A 15,303-nucleotide genomic window follows, 5' to 3' on the forward strand; every position below is an offset into this window, starting at 1 on the left:
CCTTCCCCAAGGCGGCCAAAGTTGATGACTTTTAAGACTGCAGCCAGGGGAGGCCCTTCCAGGAGGCTAGAGGAGGCAATTGCCTCAGGCAGCCAATTACTGGAGTCCCAGCATGGCAGCAGCATGGCCTGTTCCCAGTGGAACAGCTCTTCGGGACTGATCTGTTTCTTGCAAGCTTGGTAAGGATTGCCTCTTCTCACACTTCTTGCAATGCTTGCAAGAAGTGATAGGAGAAAAGAGGATGCTGCTAGGTTCCATCTTTCCTCCCCATTCCTCATGCTACTTTCAAAGCTTGTGAGGGTCAGTTTTGAAAAGGAGCTGGCTCCCACTGGGGGTGTGGGGCAAGGCAGCATTTGGTGTCTCACCTCCAACATGGCAGTACCTCCCTGGGTACTGCAATCCCAACTGCAATCCTACATACTCTAACTTGGAATTAAGTCCCACTGAAAGCTGTAGTGCTTTCTTCTGAGCAAACCTGCATAGGATAAGGGGCTGCAAGTTCTGTTGACTTCCACGGTGAAAGAGATTTTAAATTGATTAAAGACTTTTTGTCTAGAGTGATCATTCACTCTGGGCTTGGCCTTAGCTCAGGAGAAACATCAGCATCAGAGATCTGATTCGAGTCAGGCAATTTTCCTAATAGTCCCAATAAGTGATGAGAATCTGACTTGTTTAGCAAAGCCTTTTTTCAGAACTCACCACAATCCAGAGTAGGAAGTAGCAAAGGAGGGATATTCAACTGGCTGAAGGACCAAACAGATTTCCAGTGAAGAGCTGAAGAAGGATCCCCTTACAATCCAACACAATTATTTCATACCCTTTCTATGATCATAATTGTTTACTCTTTTCTCATTGGACCTCTCACCTAGTCACGAGCATTTTACATGAGCAGCCCCCAAGAATTTCCCAGATTTTGTTATTCTCCACTACATCAACCTGCAGGATGTCTGCGGTTTTTTGTCTCCTGTATCCATATAGAAATCCTCCTAACATTTAACATTAGCCTATGTTACTTCATCAGCTGTGGTGGCACAGCAGGGAAGCAGCTTGCCTAGGGAGCAAGAGGCTGTTAGTTCGAATCCCCGCCGGTGTGTTTCCCAGACTGTGCCTAGTAAATATATATTTGTAGTCATCTATATTGGGCAGCAGCGATATAGGAAGGTGCTGGAGATGGATGCTCACTTCAATGACAATGGCAAAGGCATCATCTCATACTGTGCAGGAGGAAGGCAATGGTAAACCAGTCTTGTATCCTGCCAAGAAAACCACATGGCTCTGTGGTCACCAGGAGTCGACACCGACTCCAAGGCACAATCTTTCCTTTCCTTTCCTTATGTTACTTCACTACCTGTTTGCCTCACGTGGCAAACAGACAGCTTCTGACTCACTAAATTTTGTAAGGTCACTCTTGAGGACAAGCCTAAGCTACTATCCAAGTAACTGCAAAGTTCGGTAAAGCCAAAGCTCACCTTATCAATACCATTGTTAATATGCTTCTAATAACAGAAATCTCCAGTGGGATATATGCAGTGCAACCACCGCATGCCCACACAATCGCACTGCTCCTGGCAGCATGACTCTCCAGAGGCCGGGACAATGTGTCTTTGGAATATGGTCCCTGCTGAAATAAGAGCATCTCCTTCTCTGTTTGTTTTCAGGAGGACCCTCAAGACATCTTAAAAAGGACATTGTTGAACTGGAGAAGGTACAGAAAAGGGCAACCAAGATGATCAGGGGACTAGAGCACCTTTCCTATGAGGCAAGACTACAACACCTGGGGCTTTTTAGTTTAGAAAAAATACGACTGCGGGGAGACATGATAGAGGTCTATAAAATCATGCATTGTGTGGAGAAAGTGGAGAGAGAGAGATTCTTTTCTCTCTCACACAACACTAGAACCAGGGGTCACTCCATGAAATTGATTGCCAGAAGGTCTAGGACCAACAAACGGAAGTACTTTTTCACACAATGCGTGATCCACTTGTGGAACGCTCTGCCTCAGGATGTGGTGACAGCCAACAACCTGGATGGCTTTAAGAGGGGTTTGGATGACTTCATGGAGCAGAGGTCTATCAATGGCTACTAGTCGGAGGGCTGTAGGCCACCTCCTGCCTCAAGGGCAGGGTGCCTCAGAGTACCAGTTGCAGGGGAGTAATGGCAGGTGAGAGGATATGCCCTCAACTCCTGACTGTAGGCTCCCAATGGCATCTGGTGGGCCACTGTGCGAAACAGGATGCTGGACTAGATGGGCCTTGGGCCTGATCCAGCAGGGCTGTTCTTATGTTCTTATGACTCTCCTGTTCTTGCAGGCTTCTAATTAGAATTAATTTTAATATTTTTAATCATTCATTTTAATAACTGTTTTATCCTGTTTTTATTGTGTCATGTATTTTAATCTGTGTTGACTTTTAAATAGTTTAAATTGTGTATACCACCTAGAGATATCAGGCAGAATAAAAATATGATGAATGAATGAATGAATGAATGAATGAATATCCCACAATGCAACACATGATGAGTGCAGTGCATTGGGGGATACTCCCATGAGTTGGGCACTCTAGGCACCCCTCTCTGGGTGTGCTCGGGCTGCAAGCAGCCCAAGCGCACACATGGCCCCAGCACTGGCGTTAAGGGCACACTCACACCCTTAACCTTGGCTAAAGGGCGGGATAAAAAGTAAGATTAGGTGAGTGGGCAGTGCCGGGATCTGGTGCTGAACACAAGCAGCCTAACCCAGGCTGGACTGCCCCCGCCCGGGGAAGGCTGCTTGTGAGAACAGGCTCTATTCTATTCTATTCTATTCTATTCTATTCTATTCTGTTCTGTTCTGTTCTGTTCTGGTGAATTTAGTAGGTCTCTCGGTGAGTCTCAGATATAATGTATTTGGAACTACTGAAATGATACAGGACTTTATTTGGGCAAAACGGGGGAATTCAATGTGGGGTTTGGGATGAAATCCTCAAACAGAAACTAACATCTTTTCAAAATATCAGTCCTTTTTAGGAAAATAAAACATATTGGAAGTTGTCAGATCTTGCAGAACTGTGTGAGGAAATCATGTAAGTTCATCTTTCCCCTCTCCAGAATTACTCAATGCATCATTTCTGTTCTGACTTTGTTCTCTGTACAGCAAATTTTGTGTGCAGGAATGGTGGCAGAAAAGCATTTACATAGCTATACCCCTGGCAAAGGGGAATCTGTGGCAGAAGGGGTACTTAATCCTTTCCCTGCCCACTGTGTTTCTTCCCACAACCAGGCCATGTTCACACCCTGCTGGGCTGATTTCTGTTCTCAGAACTTAGCTGCGGAAACACAGAGGCAAATTACTAAGAGAAGGGATTGTGGATAGAGGGGAGTGCCAGGTAGGGGAAAGGTTAAGCACTTATTCTGTCCAATGATTCTCCCCCCTGCCATCTCATCCCTGCATTCTGATTACCCACATTTACCTGAAGAGAAGACAACCCTGAATTTAAGATGACCCCCTTAAAAATATGTTAGTTAAATGTAGATCATACTGTTTACTCAAAAGGAAGATGACCCTGAATTCAAAATGACACACACACCCCTCAATTTCTAACATCAAAAAACTTGGAAAAAACCTAATCTTCGATTCAGGTAAATACAGTATTCAGCAAACACAGAGCTGGGGACCCATCTTTGCTGGGGTATTTTTACTAATTTAATTTGAAACATTTATATACCATCTTTCAAATGAATGTCTTCAAAGACCATTTATAATTAAAAACCCTTAATTTACAATTATAAAAACATGTCGCGTGCAGGGGCGTAACTATAATAGGGCAAGGGGAGACAGTTGTCTTGGGACCCACTGCCTTGGGGGGGGCAGAGGCAAGTCACATGACTGAATCCCCCAGCTGCACACCCACCAGGGCTTCTTTCAGTTGTATTCATTATCCGAAATTGATCTGAGTGTTAAGACCTGGAGCTACCAGAACTGCATGTCTTTCTCTAGTACCATTAAATGACTTGCATCGTCCACAATTTACAAAACCTTTAAAAAAATAATTTAGGATGATGTTCTATTGTGGCACATAGGTTACACACACACACACACACACAATGCTTTTTGTTACCACTATTCAGCCTCATTTAAGATTTCTTTACTTCATGAGCTAAGCTTCAGTGAGGGTGGGGGGCATTTTAAAATCTTGTCTCTGGGCCTACTCCAACCTTGCTATGCCCCTGGTCGCATGTAGTTCCACCCTGAGTTTGTCATGAGCAAAAGTGCCCAGAAATCCCTGTAACAACCAACTCATGTGCTCTAAAGGCTGTACTCAGCATGTTCCTTTTGCTAGTAAAGGACCCCTTCAAAGCCGGAAATCTTCAATTTTTAGGGAGTTTTGTGTCTTTTTTTTTTTTTTAAGGAAGGACATTTTTTAAATGCAATATTCTTCCTTCTCAGGAAATACCCTTACACTTTCCTTTAGCTCAGAGTGAAAAGAGACTCCATTCAGCAGCATCTAATTCACACCCCTTGTTTTCCCTTGCTTGTTATCTGTTTGGGGTTTTTCTAAAGAAAATGAAACAAAACCTCATCGCTGCCAAATATTCCGTGTTTCACGTAGGCTAATTCCAGCATTTCCCACATCTGTATTCAGCTCAGAGGAAGTTGATTTAACAAGCAACCTTGAGAAGTGACACTGTTGCATTCTTACAGGGTCTCAGTTTTGCTACACAAGTATGTGTCTAACTTTAGCCTTGTAAATACTACCACTGGAGAAGCACCACACTGAGTGATGTTCTTACTTGGATATTCAAATCATGGCATGGAGGAAACACTATGGCCACCATGTGTACACCTTCATACCTAGCAAATGGGCAGCTTCTTATTTGGGGGCATGTAGAGTCAGAAGGAAACAGTCAATCATGATTACCCCATCCCAGTGATGACTCAATGTTGTATTCTGTCTAGTAATCTTTTATGTTGTGTTGTTGAGAAGTTTGTCCCAGTAGGGATCCTGTAGAGATTGGGGTGCGGGGTGGAGTCAGAAGGGGAAAAGGAGAAAAGGGATGAGGGAAACAAATTAAAGCTGAATTCAAGCAAGATGGAGGAATTCAAGCTCATTGTGGGGAGTCAGAAATTGAGGGATGATTTACAGCTTCCTGTGCTGGATGGGGTTACACTCTCCCAGAAAGAACAGGTAAGCAGCTTGGGAGTGCTCTTAGATCCAAGCCTCATCCTGGTATCTCAGGTGGACACTATGGCCAGGAGCGCTTTTCACCAGCTTTAGCTGATTCAACAGCTGCATCCATTCCTTGAAGAGAATGATCTCAAAACAGTGGTGCATCAGCTGGTAACCTCCACGTTTGACTAATGCAATACGCTCTATGTGGGGCTGCCTTTGTAGATAGTTCAGGAACTTCAGTTAGTTCAAAATGCGGCAGCCAGATTGGTCTCTGGGGTATCCCGGAGAGACCATATTATGCCTGTTTTAAAACAGTTGTACTGGTTGCGGATATGTTTCCAGGCAAAATACAAAGTGCTGGTTATTACCTTTAAAGCCCTCAACTGCTTAGGTCTGAGTTACCTTATAGAGCACCTTCTTCTGTATGATCCCCACCGCACATTGAGGTCATCTGGAGAGGTTCGTCTCTGGTTACCACCAGTATGTCTGGTGGCAACTCTGAGCCAAGCCTTCTTTGCAGCTGCTCCTGGGCTGTGGAATACTCTCCCAGCAGAAATCTGTAGTTTGGGCTCATTTTTGCCCTTCAAGACAGCCCTAAAACGTATTTGTTTGGTCTGGCCTTCCAAGGTCTTTAAATTGTTCTTAAATGTTTTAACTAGTCTTGAATGGTTTTTTAATGTTTTTTTTTAATTGTTTTAAGTCAGTTGTTTTAAATGGTTGTTGTTATTTATTTTATTTTATTTTTATTTTACATATTTTTATACCACCCAAAACTTACGTCTCTTGATGTTGTTGTTGGTTTTTTGTTTTTGTTTTTGGTTGTACACTACCCAGAGCCTTTGAATTGGGTGGTATAGAAATGTAATAAACAAACAAACAAATAGGATAAGGAGAAAATGGAGTTGTTGCTGAAAAAATATCTGGTTAAATCTACTTAAGTTTTCTTTGTTTGTATGAGGGAAGCAGCTATAAAACACTCAAGACCTCAGTGTACCTGAGGCATGGCACCAAATGCCACTTCCCTTTGTGTGCACCCTCCTTCCCTTCTTTCCTTTTTTTTAAAAAAGCAGTAGGCAGGAGGGCCCCCTTGTTGGTGCCTCAGTAATCTACTACCTGAGGTGGCCACCTCACCTCACCTCATGAAAGGGCTGCCCCTGGTCCATTCTCTTTATATTCCACAATGTGAACACATATATGTGTGTGCGCACACACATGCATATTACCTGTGACAAAACAGACACTGTGGCTGATTTACTAACTATATTTACTTGAGGAAGTCTCACTGAAATTAAAAGGACACATTAGGCCAGGCCCCCTTTGGGCCCCCCCCCACTGTTTTTGAATTTACAACTCCCATAATCCCCAGCCACAGTGGCCAATAGGCAGGGGTTATGGGAATTATAGGCCAACACCTGCAGGAGGGCTGAAGCTGAACAGCCCTGTGTTAGGCCTAACGTGTCCTTTTAATTTCAATGGGACTTCCACAAGAACATTTGGTCAAGCTAGTGTACATATGGAAATTCTATTCAGGTAGGAAAGTTGTCATGAACTAAGCATTTATTTATTACACGTGTGCCCTGCCCTTCTTCCATTATGGAACTCAAGGTGGCATACATGGAATTCTCAGGTGATACCTGTCCAGACACTGACCAGAACTAGACTGCTTAGCCTCAGCAAAGTGGTTGTGGCATGCAGCACCCTCACATCCAGATCCTACTATGGTTCTGATGCCTGCCTATCCTTACAGCTCCCTATCGCTGTTCTTCAATGGAATGAAAGAAGAACAAACAACATGCATATGCTTTTGATTGCAGAAATTTGATGTTAAAACCCTTTCTTAAGGAATAACCTTGAAGAAATAGATTGCAGGAGACCTGTGGTGATCTGCCATGTCTGTTTATTGACAAAAATATACAAGTTGAGCAGGGGTAGCAAGCTAGTGCCAGGCAAACAGTGCTCATCTTCAAAGCAGGATCAGTTCCCCAAAAGCAGACAGCTTGCCTCTGGAGCCTCCCCAAGACTCTTCCTTGCCAATCAACTGCAAAGCTCCTGTCTCTGTCCCCCATGGTGGCTGATGTCAATCTTCATTTAAACAAGCAGGTTCTAGCCATCAATGTCTATTAAAAGAATAGATTTGGTTTATAAAGTAAATAAAGCCCAAGATAAAATGCCATCCCCTCACTTTGCACAGCCTTGAGAGTCTAGCCAAGGGAAGAACAAAAGTAGGGATGTGCACGAACCTGTGCAGTGTTCTATTCTTAGAACGCCAAACAGATACGGAACCCGCACATTCGAATCAGTTCGAACACGGGGTCGGGGTGGCTTTAAGGATGAGGGAGGGTGCACTTACACACACACACATTCCGGTGTGATTCGCACTCTGGCAGCCTCCCCATCCTTAAAGCCACCTCCGCCCCACCATCAGCTCGAAGGGAGCCAGTTCTCTGCACATCCTTAAACAAAAGCACCTGTGCCAACCCAACCTGAAGAAAATCGAAATTATAGCCATCTTCAGACATTAGGGCCAACAGCACGGAACATGCTGACATGTGCCAGAAGTTGGTCAGAAATCCTGCCCCCAGCCATGGGATCATGGGGTCATGGAATCATGGGAGCACCCATCATCACCGATACAATTTTCACCTCTTCGGATGAACCCTAGCGTATTCATGAGTGGCACGCAGGAAGTGGTGAGTGAAGGGCCAGGGCAGGTGTGCCACGTCATATGAAGAGGGCTTATGTGTCCTTTTCTTAGACTTGTGCAAATTGCACTTTTCATGGTAGAAGCCCATTCCACATTGAACCAGAGGAGGGAAAGGTGGTATTGAAGATGGAAGACCAGACAGAAGTGAAAAGAGGAGAGCATGAGAAGGAAACAGCAAGGATTCATCTAGGGGGCAGGGGAGGGAAGACAACATGAAAATAGTGAGAAGAGAAAATGGAAAGATGCAACCAGTGGGGGCGGGGGGATAATATGAAGGAAATCCAAGCAGAAATTAAATTAAAGCAAAAGCACAACAAGACAGGACACTCAGTAGCACCTTTGGGCTAGTGGCTTTATTTTATCTATACATCTTGCTTCCTGCATTTCACTTTGGAAAATGTCCTACAAGCTCTTGTTAATTTGGGGGAAGGGGGAGGGAGGTGATGGCAGAATGTGATTGCAAACGGGATGTAGGCCAACTTTCTGCTTCCCACTGAGCATAAAACTAGGTTAGTGTCAAAGCAGGTATTTTTAAATTCTGTATGTCACCCGGTGTCAGGAAGATGCAGATGTATAAATATATCTTTTACCATGTTGAAGCAAAGCACCCACAAGACTGATCATTTTTCTCCTGCAACGTCTTTCTCCTACAATACATTTAGCTATATTGCTGCATGAAAAAGAATAGGTCATTGTTTGCTTATAACCAGGTTGTGATTGTATAGTATACAAAGTGGACCAGAGACTTTTGAGGCAACACAGAAAAGCAGGTTTATGAACTCTGCTTGAAGCAGTTAGGTGCTATGAGCATAGCCCTTAATCCAACCTTGCCCTGAATAATTCTCATATAACTAGACGATACACTGGGATTCATATAGAAACTATGGGACAATCTAGCACACACAATAGCTCTATTCACATGTTATGTTCAATGCACATACAATATGTGTACAGTCTACGCACGTACAGATCTGTACACACATACAGTTATTCACACGTTACACTGAATGTGTGTACAACAGTATCCTGCATTTCAGAGGCCTGTACCCAGGTTCACTTTTAAAAGGAACGCATGTACAGTCATCAAACAAACACATGTACATATACGAAGACCTGGAAAGCACATACAACATAATTAGGTCATTCTCATAACAGGGGCCAGGGAGCGCTGGTGGGGAGACAGGACAGGATCGCTCTACCTTCCCCCACATGCCTGTGGTTCTGCTGCAGCCATGCTGCTCATGCACCCACACGATCTGCGCTGCAGCGAGTGGTGCAACCATCTGGTGGTGGTGTGAGTGGTGCAGCCATCTGGAGGCCAGGGGGGACGAAGCCCGACCTCCAGATATATCACAATGCACCACATGCAGTGGTGTAAACTCTAGAGGCCAGGTCACTCCTCCTCCCCCAGCCTCTATGGTTTCAATGGCTGCCTGCAGCCCAGGAGGAGCAGTCAGCAGCCCAGTTGTCCACATGACCCGGGAGGGGGACAGGAGAGAAAGCGTGTACCCTCCTACCTCACTTTTAGCCCAGCTACAAAACCCAGGCTACCCAGATGAGGAACACCAGGATTGGGAACAATCCCATCACTTCTCACAACCATCTCTATCTCCCTCACTCCAAGGGGCCACTGAGGAGAGGGGCAAACACAGGCCACCTCTTCCTTAGCTATGCCCTTTCTACCTGGGCAAGGGTAGGGTAGAGCTGGTCGTGACAACAGCCCTAAAATCTGAATAAGGCTAATAAAACCTGTTTCAAACCTATGTATATGCCATGGCTTACAACCAAAGAAGTCGGAATACTGTAGTGCTGTTAAGTAGTTAGCAATCTCTAACAGACCTAGTGTGAGCTCACTGAAGACACTGATTGATTGATTGATTGATTGATTGATTGCCATCAAGTCGGTGTCGACTCTTAGCAACCACATAAATAGATTCACTCCAGGATGATCTGTCTTCAACTTGGCCTTTAAGGCAGGGATCCTCAACGTTGGGCCCCAAGATATTCTTGGTCTTCAACTCCCATAATCCCCAGGCCCAGTGGCCTTTGGCTGGGGATTATGGGAGTTGAAGTCCAAGAACATCTAGGGGCCCAACGTTGAGGAGCCCTGCTTTAAGGTCTCTCAGTGGAGCATTCATTGCTGTCGTAATTTAGTCCATCACCTTGCTGCTGGTTGTCCTCTTCTTCTCTTTCCTTCAACTTTCCCCAGCATTATGGACTACGCAAGGGAGCTGGGTTTTCGCATAATGTGTCCAAAGTATGATAGTTTGAGCCTGGTCATTTGTACCTTGAGTGAAAATTCTAGACTGATTTATTCTATGATACGTTTGTTTGTTTTCCTGACTGTCCATGGTATCCTCAAAAGTCTTCTCCAGCATCAAAAGTTCAAAAGCGTCAATACTTTTTCTATCTTGCTTCTTCAAATTCCAGCTTTCGCATCCATAGAGTGTCATGGGAAAAACCATTATCTAAATGATTCTAATCTTTGTAGGTATAGACACGTCACGGCATCTAAATATCCTTTTCCAAGGCCTTGATTGCAGCCCTACCAAGTGCTAGTCTGTGATATATTTGTTGGATCCTTGACTGTCAATGGTCGATCCTAAAAGGCAAAAGCTATTTACCACTTTGATGTCTTCATTGTCAATTCTGAGCCTGGTTGCCGTACCACTGAAGGCATAGTAGGTTAGAACATAAGAACCTAAGAACAGCCCTGCTGGATCAGGCCCAAGGCCCATCTAGTCTAGCATCCTGTTTCACACAGTGGCCCACCAGATGCTGCTAGAAGCCTACAGGCAGGAGTTGAGGGCATGCCCTCTCTCCAGCTGTTACTCCCCTGCAGCTGGTACTCAGAGACATCCTACCTTTGAGACTGGAGGTGGCCTATAGCAATCCGACTAGTAGCTGTTGATAGATCTCTCCTCCATGAAGTTATCCAAACCCCTCTTAAAGCCATCCAGGTTGTTGGCTGTCACCACATCTTGTGGCAGAAAATTCCACAAGTTGATTATGCGTTGTGTGAAAAAATACTTTTTACATTAGAAAAGGAAACATATAGATTGACACCGTTAGAAGGATTGAGCACATGCACAAAACTATGCTTCTTTGGAGGAAGCCATAATTGGCTTTTTGTTGATTGGTTTTACAGATTTATCTTCTGTCCTGCCACCACATGGCTTGCAAACATCTTCAGGGTCATGGCTTACAAAGCTGTTTGAATCAAGTTGTTTTCAGTCCCAGTGGAGAGGGGTTTCCTCAGGTAGATTTTCTACCCTACAACAGATCCCCTCATCCTATATTGATGTCTGTTTTGGAAGGCCACACCAGTTAGCCAGTACCACTCTCATATTTACCTGAATAGAAAATGACCCTGGATTTAAGATGACCCCCCTCTTTAAAAATAGAACCTAGTCTTGGATTCAGGTAAATACAATATTTGGTATTATCCTCCAACGATGCCTCTGAAAAGCAAAGAGCAATCCTTTATTTATTATAAATAAATAATAATCCTTTCCTGCAAACACTACCACTACTACCACTACTAATATGTATATACTGCTTTTTAACAAAAGATTGCAAAGCAGTTTACATAGAAACATAAATAAATAATAAATAAGGGCGCTTTCCAGACTAGCTGCTGGAACAGCAGCAAAATGCCTCTATTCAGGCAACTCGCATTCGGAACGTAAACGGCAGGGGGAGCAGTCTCGCAGCAACTAACAACCCGAAAAAATAGCAACTTTTTCACACCAGCTGTATGACGTCCTTGCTCTATATTGCAGCGATTAAATTTGCAACAAGGCACTGGAAATGTGAACGGCACCCCGCTGTACCCATAGGGACTGCAGTGTCAGGACGCAGGAAGTGCGTCACTTTCAACGAGCTGTCCACCATGACCCCAAGATCCTTCTCCTGGTCAGTCACCAAAAGCTCAGATCCCATCAGCGTATACTTGAAGCTGGGGTTTTCATCCCAATGTGCATCACTTTACACTTGCCAACACTGAACCACATTTGCCACTTTGTCGCCCACTCATCCAGTTTGGAGAGATCCTTTTAGAGCTCCTCACAATCCATTTTGGATTTCACTACCCAAAAGAGTTTGGTGTCATCTGCAAATTTGGCCACCTCGCTGCTTACCCCTGCTTCTAGATCATTTATGAATAAATTAAAAGGCACCGGTCCCAGTACAGATCCCTGGGGGACCCCACTTCTTACTTCCCTCCATTGTGAAAACTCTCCATTTGTACCTACCCTCTGTTTCCTGACTTTCAAACAGTTAGCAATCCACACATGTACTTGTTGCCTTATCCCATGACTGCTAAGTTTCCTCAGGAGTCTTTGATAAGGAACTTTGTCAAAAGCTTTTTGGAAGTCCAGGTCTATGATGTCAACTGGATCACCTTGATCCACACACTTGTTGACACTCTCAAAGAACTCCAAAAGGTTTGTGAGGCAAGATTTACCTTTGCGGAAGCCATGCTGGTTCACTCCCAGCAGTGCCTGTTCTTCTATGTGCTTTACAATTTTATCCTTGAGGATGCTTTTCATCAATTTGCCTGGAACAGACGTTAAGCTAACTGGCCTCTAATTTCCCAGATCACCCCTGGATCCCTTTTTAAAAATCGTTGTTACATTTGCTACTCTCCAGTCCTCTGGTACAGAGCCCGATTTTAGGGATAAGTTATATATTTTAGAAAGAAGATCGGCAATTTCACATTTGAGTTCTTTGAGGACTCTTGGATGGATGCCATCCGGCCCTGGCAATTTGCTAGTTTTTAGTTTTTCCAGTCAGTTTAGAATATCGTCTCTTGTCACTTCTATCTGACTCAGTTCTTTAGCCTCCATCCTTAAAAATCCTGGTTCAGGAACAGGTATATGCTCAGTATCCTCTGCTGTGAAGACGGACACAACAAACTCATTTAGCTTCTCTGAAACCTCCATATCCTCCTTAATAATCCCTTTCACTCCCTCATTGTCTAATGGTCCAACCACCTCCCTGGCAGGTTTCCTGCTTCTGATGTATTTAAAGAAGTTTTTGTTATTCCCCTTGAAACTTTTAGCTAAATGTTCCTCAAACTTTCTTTTTGCCTCCCTTATTGTCACCTTGCATTTCTTTTGCCAGAGTTTGTGTTCCTTTCTGTTTTCTTCATTTGGGCAGGCCTTCCAATTTCAGAAGGAAGTCTTCTTCCCTTTTATGGCTTCCTTGACAGTACCCGTTAGCCATGCTGGCATCTTCCTGGACTTAGTAGTGGTACCTCTCCTCCTTTTGGGTATACAATCTAACTGGATTTCTAGTATTGTGCTTTTGAGTAAACTCCATGCACTCTGGAGTGCAGTGACTCTCCTGATTTTCCCTTTCAGCTTTTTTTTCACCATACTCCTCATTTTGGAGAAGTTTCCTCTTCCGAAATTCAAAATGTCTGTGTTAGACTTCCTTGGTGATTCTCTCCCAGCATGTAGGCTGAATTTGATCGCACTATGGTCACTGTTCCCTAAAGGGTCGATGACACTGACATCACGCACCACGTCCTGGGTGCCACTCAGAATTAAGTCCAAGGTCGCCTTCTCTCTGGTTGGTTCCAAGACCAACTGTTCTAGGGCACAGTCATTCAGTGTATCTAGAAATCTGACCTCTTTGTCATTACCTGACTGTGAATTTACCCCGTCTATGTGTGGGTAATTGAAGCCACCCATTATTACTGCCCTGCCTCTCCTTGAAGCCTCCCTGATTTCCTCCTGCAACTCCCAGTCACTGTCAGTGTTTTGATCAGGAGGGCGATAGCACGTCCCCAGTAGCATGTTCCCTTTCAGGCCTTGTATTGTCACCCACAGGGTTTCTGTGGAGGACTCCAGTCCACCTAGGTTTTCTAGCTTGTTAGATTCGATGCCTTCTTTAACATACAGTGCTACTCCACCTCCAAGGTGCCCCCCCTGTCCTTTCTATAGAGTTTATATCCAGGGATAACAGTGTTCCACTGGTTCTCACAGTTCCACCATGTTTCTGTTATGCCCACTATATCTATTTCTGCGTTAGCAACCAAGCACTCCAGCTCACCCATCTTGGCTCGGAGGTTTCTGGCATTGGCATATAAGCACCTATACGCTGAATCTCTCACCTGATGTATGCTATCTTTCTTTTGACTCTTTGACCAGCTGGCACAGGCTCCCGTCTGCTCTTTATGCAGTTCTGCTCTGTCCCCTTTTGTTTCATCTGAATGCCTTCCTCTGAGCTTTCATGACATATAGTATACATCTACAGTATAGATTTGTATACAGCTGGATCTGTATACAGCTGTTATCTGCTCCATTCCTGGATTGGACTGGCAATCTAGAAGCAACTTCCCACCCCCACCAGACCAATCCAATATAACAATATACACTGGTTTCCAATCTGACTATAGTTACCCAAGATCATACCCTGAATCCATTGCAACAGGCAACTGGAAGACAGTAAGGATACTAATGGCTAAAAACAGTAACCAGCATGGTCCAGTGAGTCACAATAGTAATATTTTCTCTGTTGCAGTTCTTTTTCCTCTATGCTGGCTTTACGGAGGGACTGTGCTAATTTATACCTTTGTGATGCTGGAGGTATATGTGTCACATTTATCCCCGAGGCACACCGCAAAAACATTCCTCACTGAGAGAAAAAGAATGACATAATAAGACTGTGAATGAATGTATAACCAAGGTGAGTATATGGATTTTGGCATGCAGTGGCATATAGGTTTCATTATTCATTATTCATGATGGAGGATGAATAATGAATAGTAATTCAGAGTCAAGCATTGCAACCAGATGGCAAGCTAACTGCTGGAGTTTACAGCATCTATTAGATTTCTGTTCACTTTTGAAAGTTCTAAACCTATCCCTTCTGACTTCCTAGTTTTAGAAGATAGGCTCAAAACCCAGGGAAACCTCAGTAAACTGGGAAAGAGTATTCACCATTCCTGCCCATATTCAAGATCAACAGACATCAATAGCAAAGAAATGATTGGCTCAGACATTGCATGGCTTTTGGGGGCTGGTGGTTGTTTTCCTACTTTTGAGCTTCTTTTCCCTTTTAAAGATTTCTGCTCGATTATCTTTCAAGTGTTTTGAGTTAAGTAAAACTTTGAAGAATGGTAAAAGCAACAACAGTTCTACAGATATGGTGCCTGTTCATTTCTAAAAAGAAGAATTCCAAAGTCAGAGTCTGCCTGGAAGAGGAAAGGTAGTAGTATTGTTGCTATTGTTATTATGTCATCTTTGCTTTACAAAGTACAAGAGGACAGGTGTCTGCCCCAAGGAGATTAATTCAATACATGGAGACAGACAACAGAGGATGGGGAGGGAAATTAAAGCAGGGGTTTGTAAGGATAGAACTCACTCAGTATGTACTCAGAGACATGCATTAACACTTTTTATGTTCCAGAGCTGTGTTCGAAATCTCCTGGCTCAAATTAAATTC

At 43.9% G+C, this 15,303-nt stretch overlaps 1 long non-coding RNA gene across 1 annotated transcript in view; it reads right to left on the minus strand.

Moving 5' to 3' along the window:
- Nucleotides 1-7,024: 7,024 nt before the first annotated feature.
- The window catches only part of LOC128339492 (uncharacterized), a 34,758-nt gene continuing 26,479 nt past the window's right edge, over nucleotides 7,025-15,303 (minus strand). The window contains exon 2 of the long non-coding RNA XR_008313054.1: nucleotides 7,025-7,264. This is a non-coding gene — a long non-coding RNA (uncharacterized LOC128339492). The remainder of the gene's footprint in view (nucleotides 7,265-15,303) is intronic.

This window comes from Hemicordylus capensis, chromosome 1 (genome assembly GCF_027244095.1).
Source record: "Hemicordylus capensis ecotype Gifberg chromosome 1, rHemCap1.1.pri, whole genome shotgun sequence".
Lineage (NCBI taxonomy): Eukaryota > Metazoa > Chordata > Lepidosauria > Squamata > Cordylidae > Hemicordylus > Hemicordylus capensis.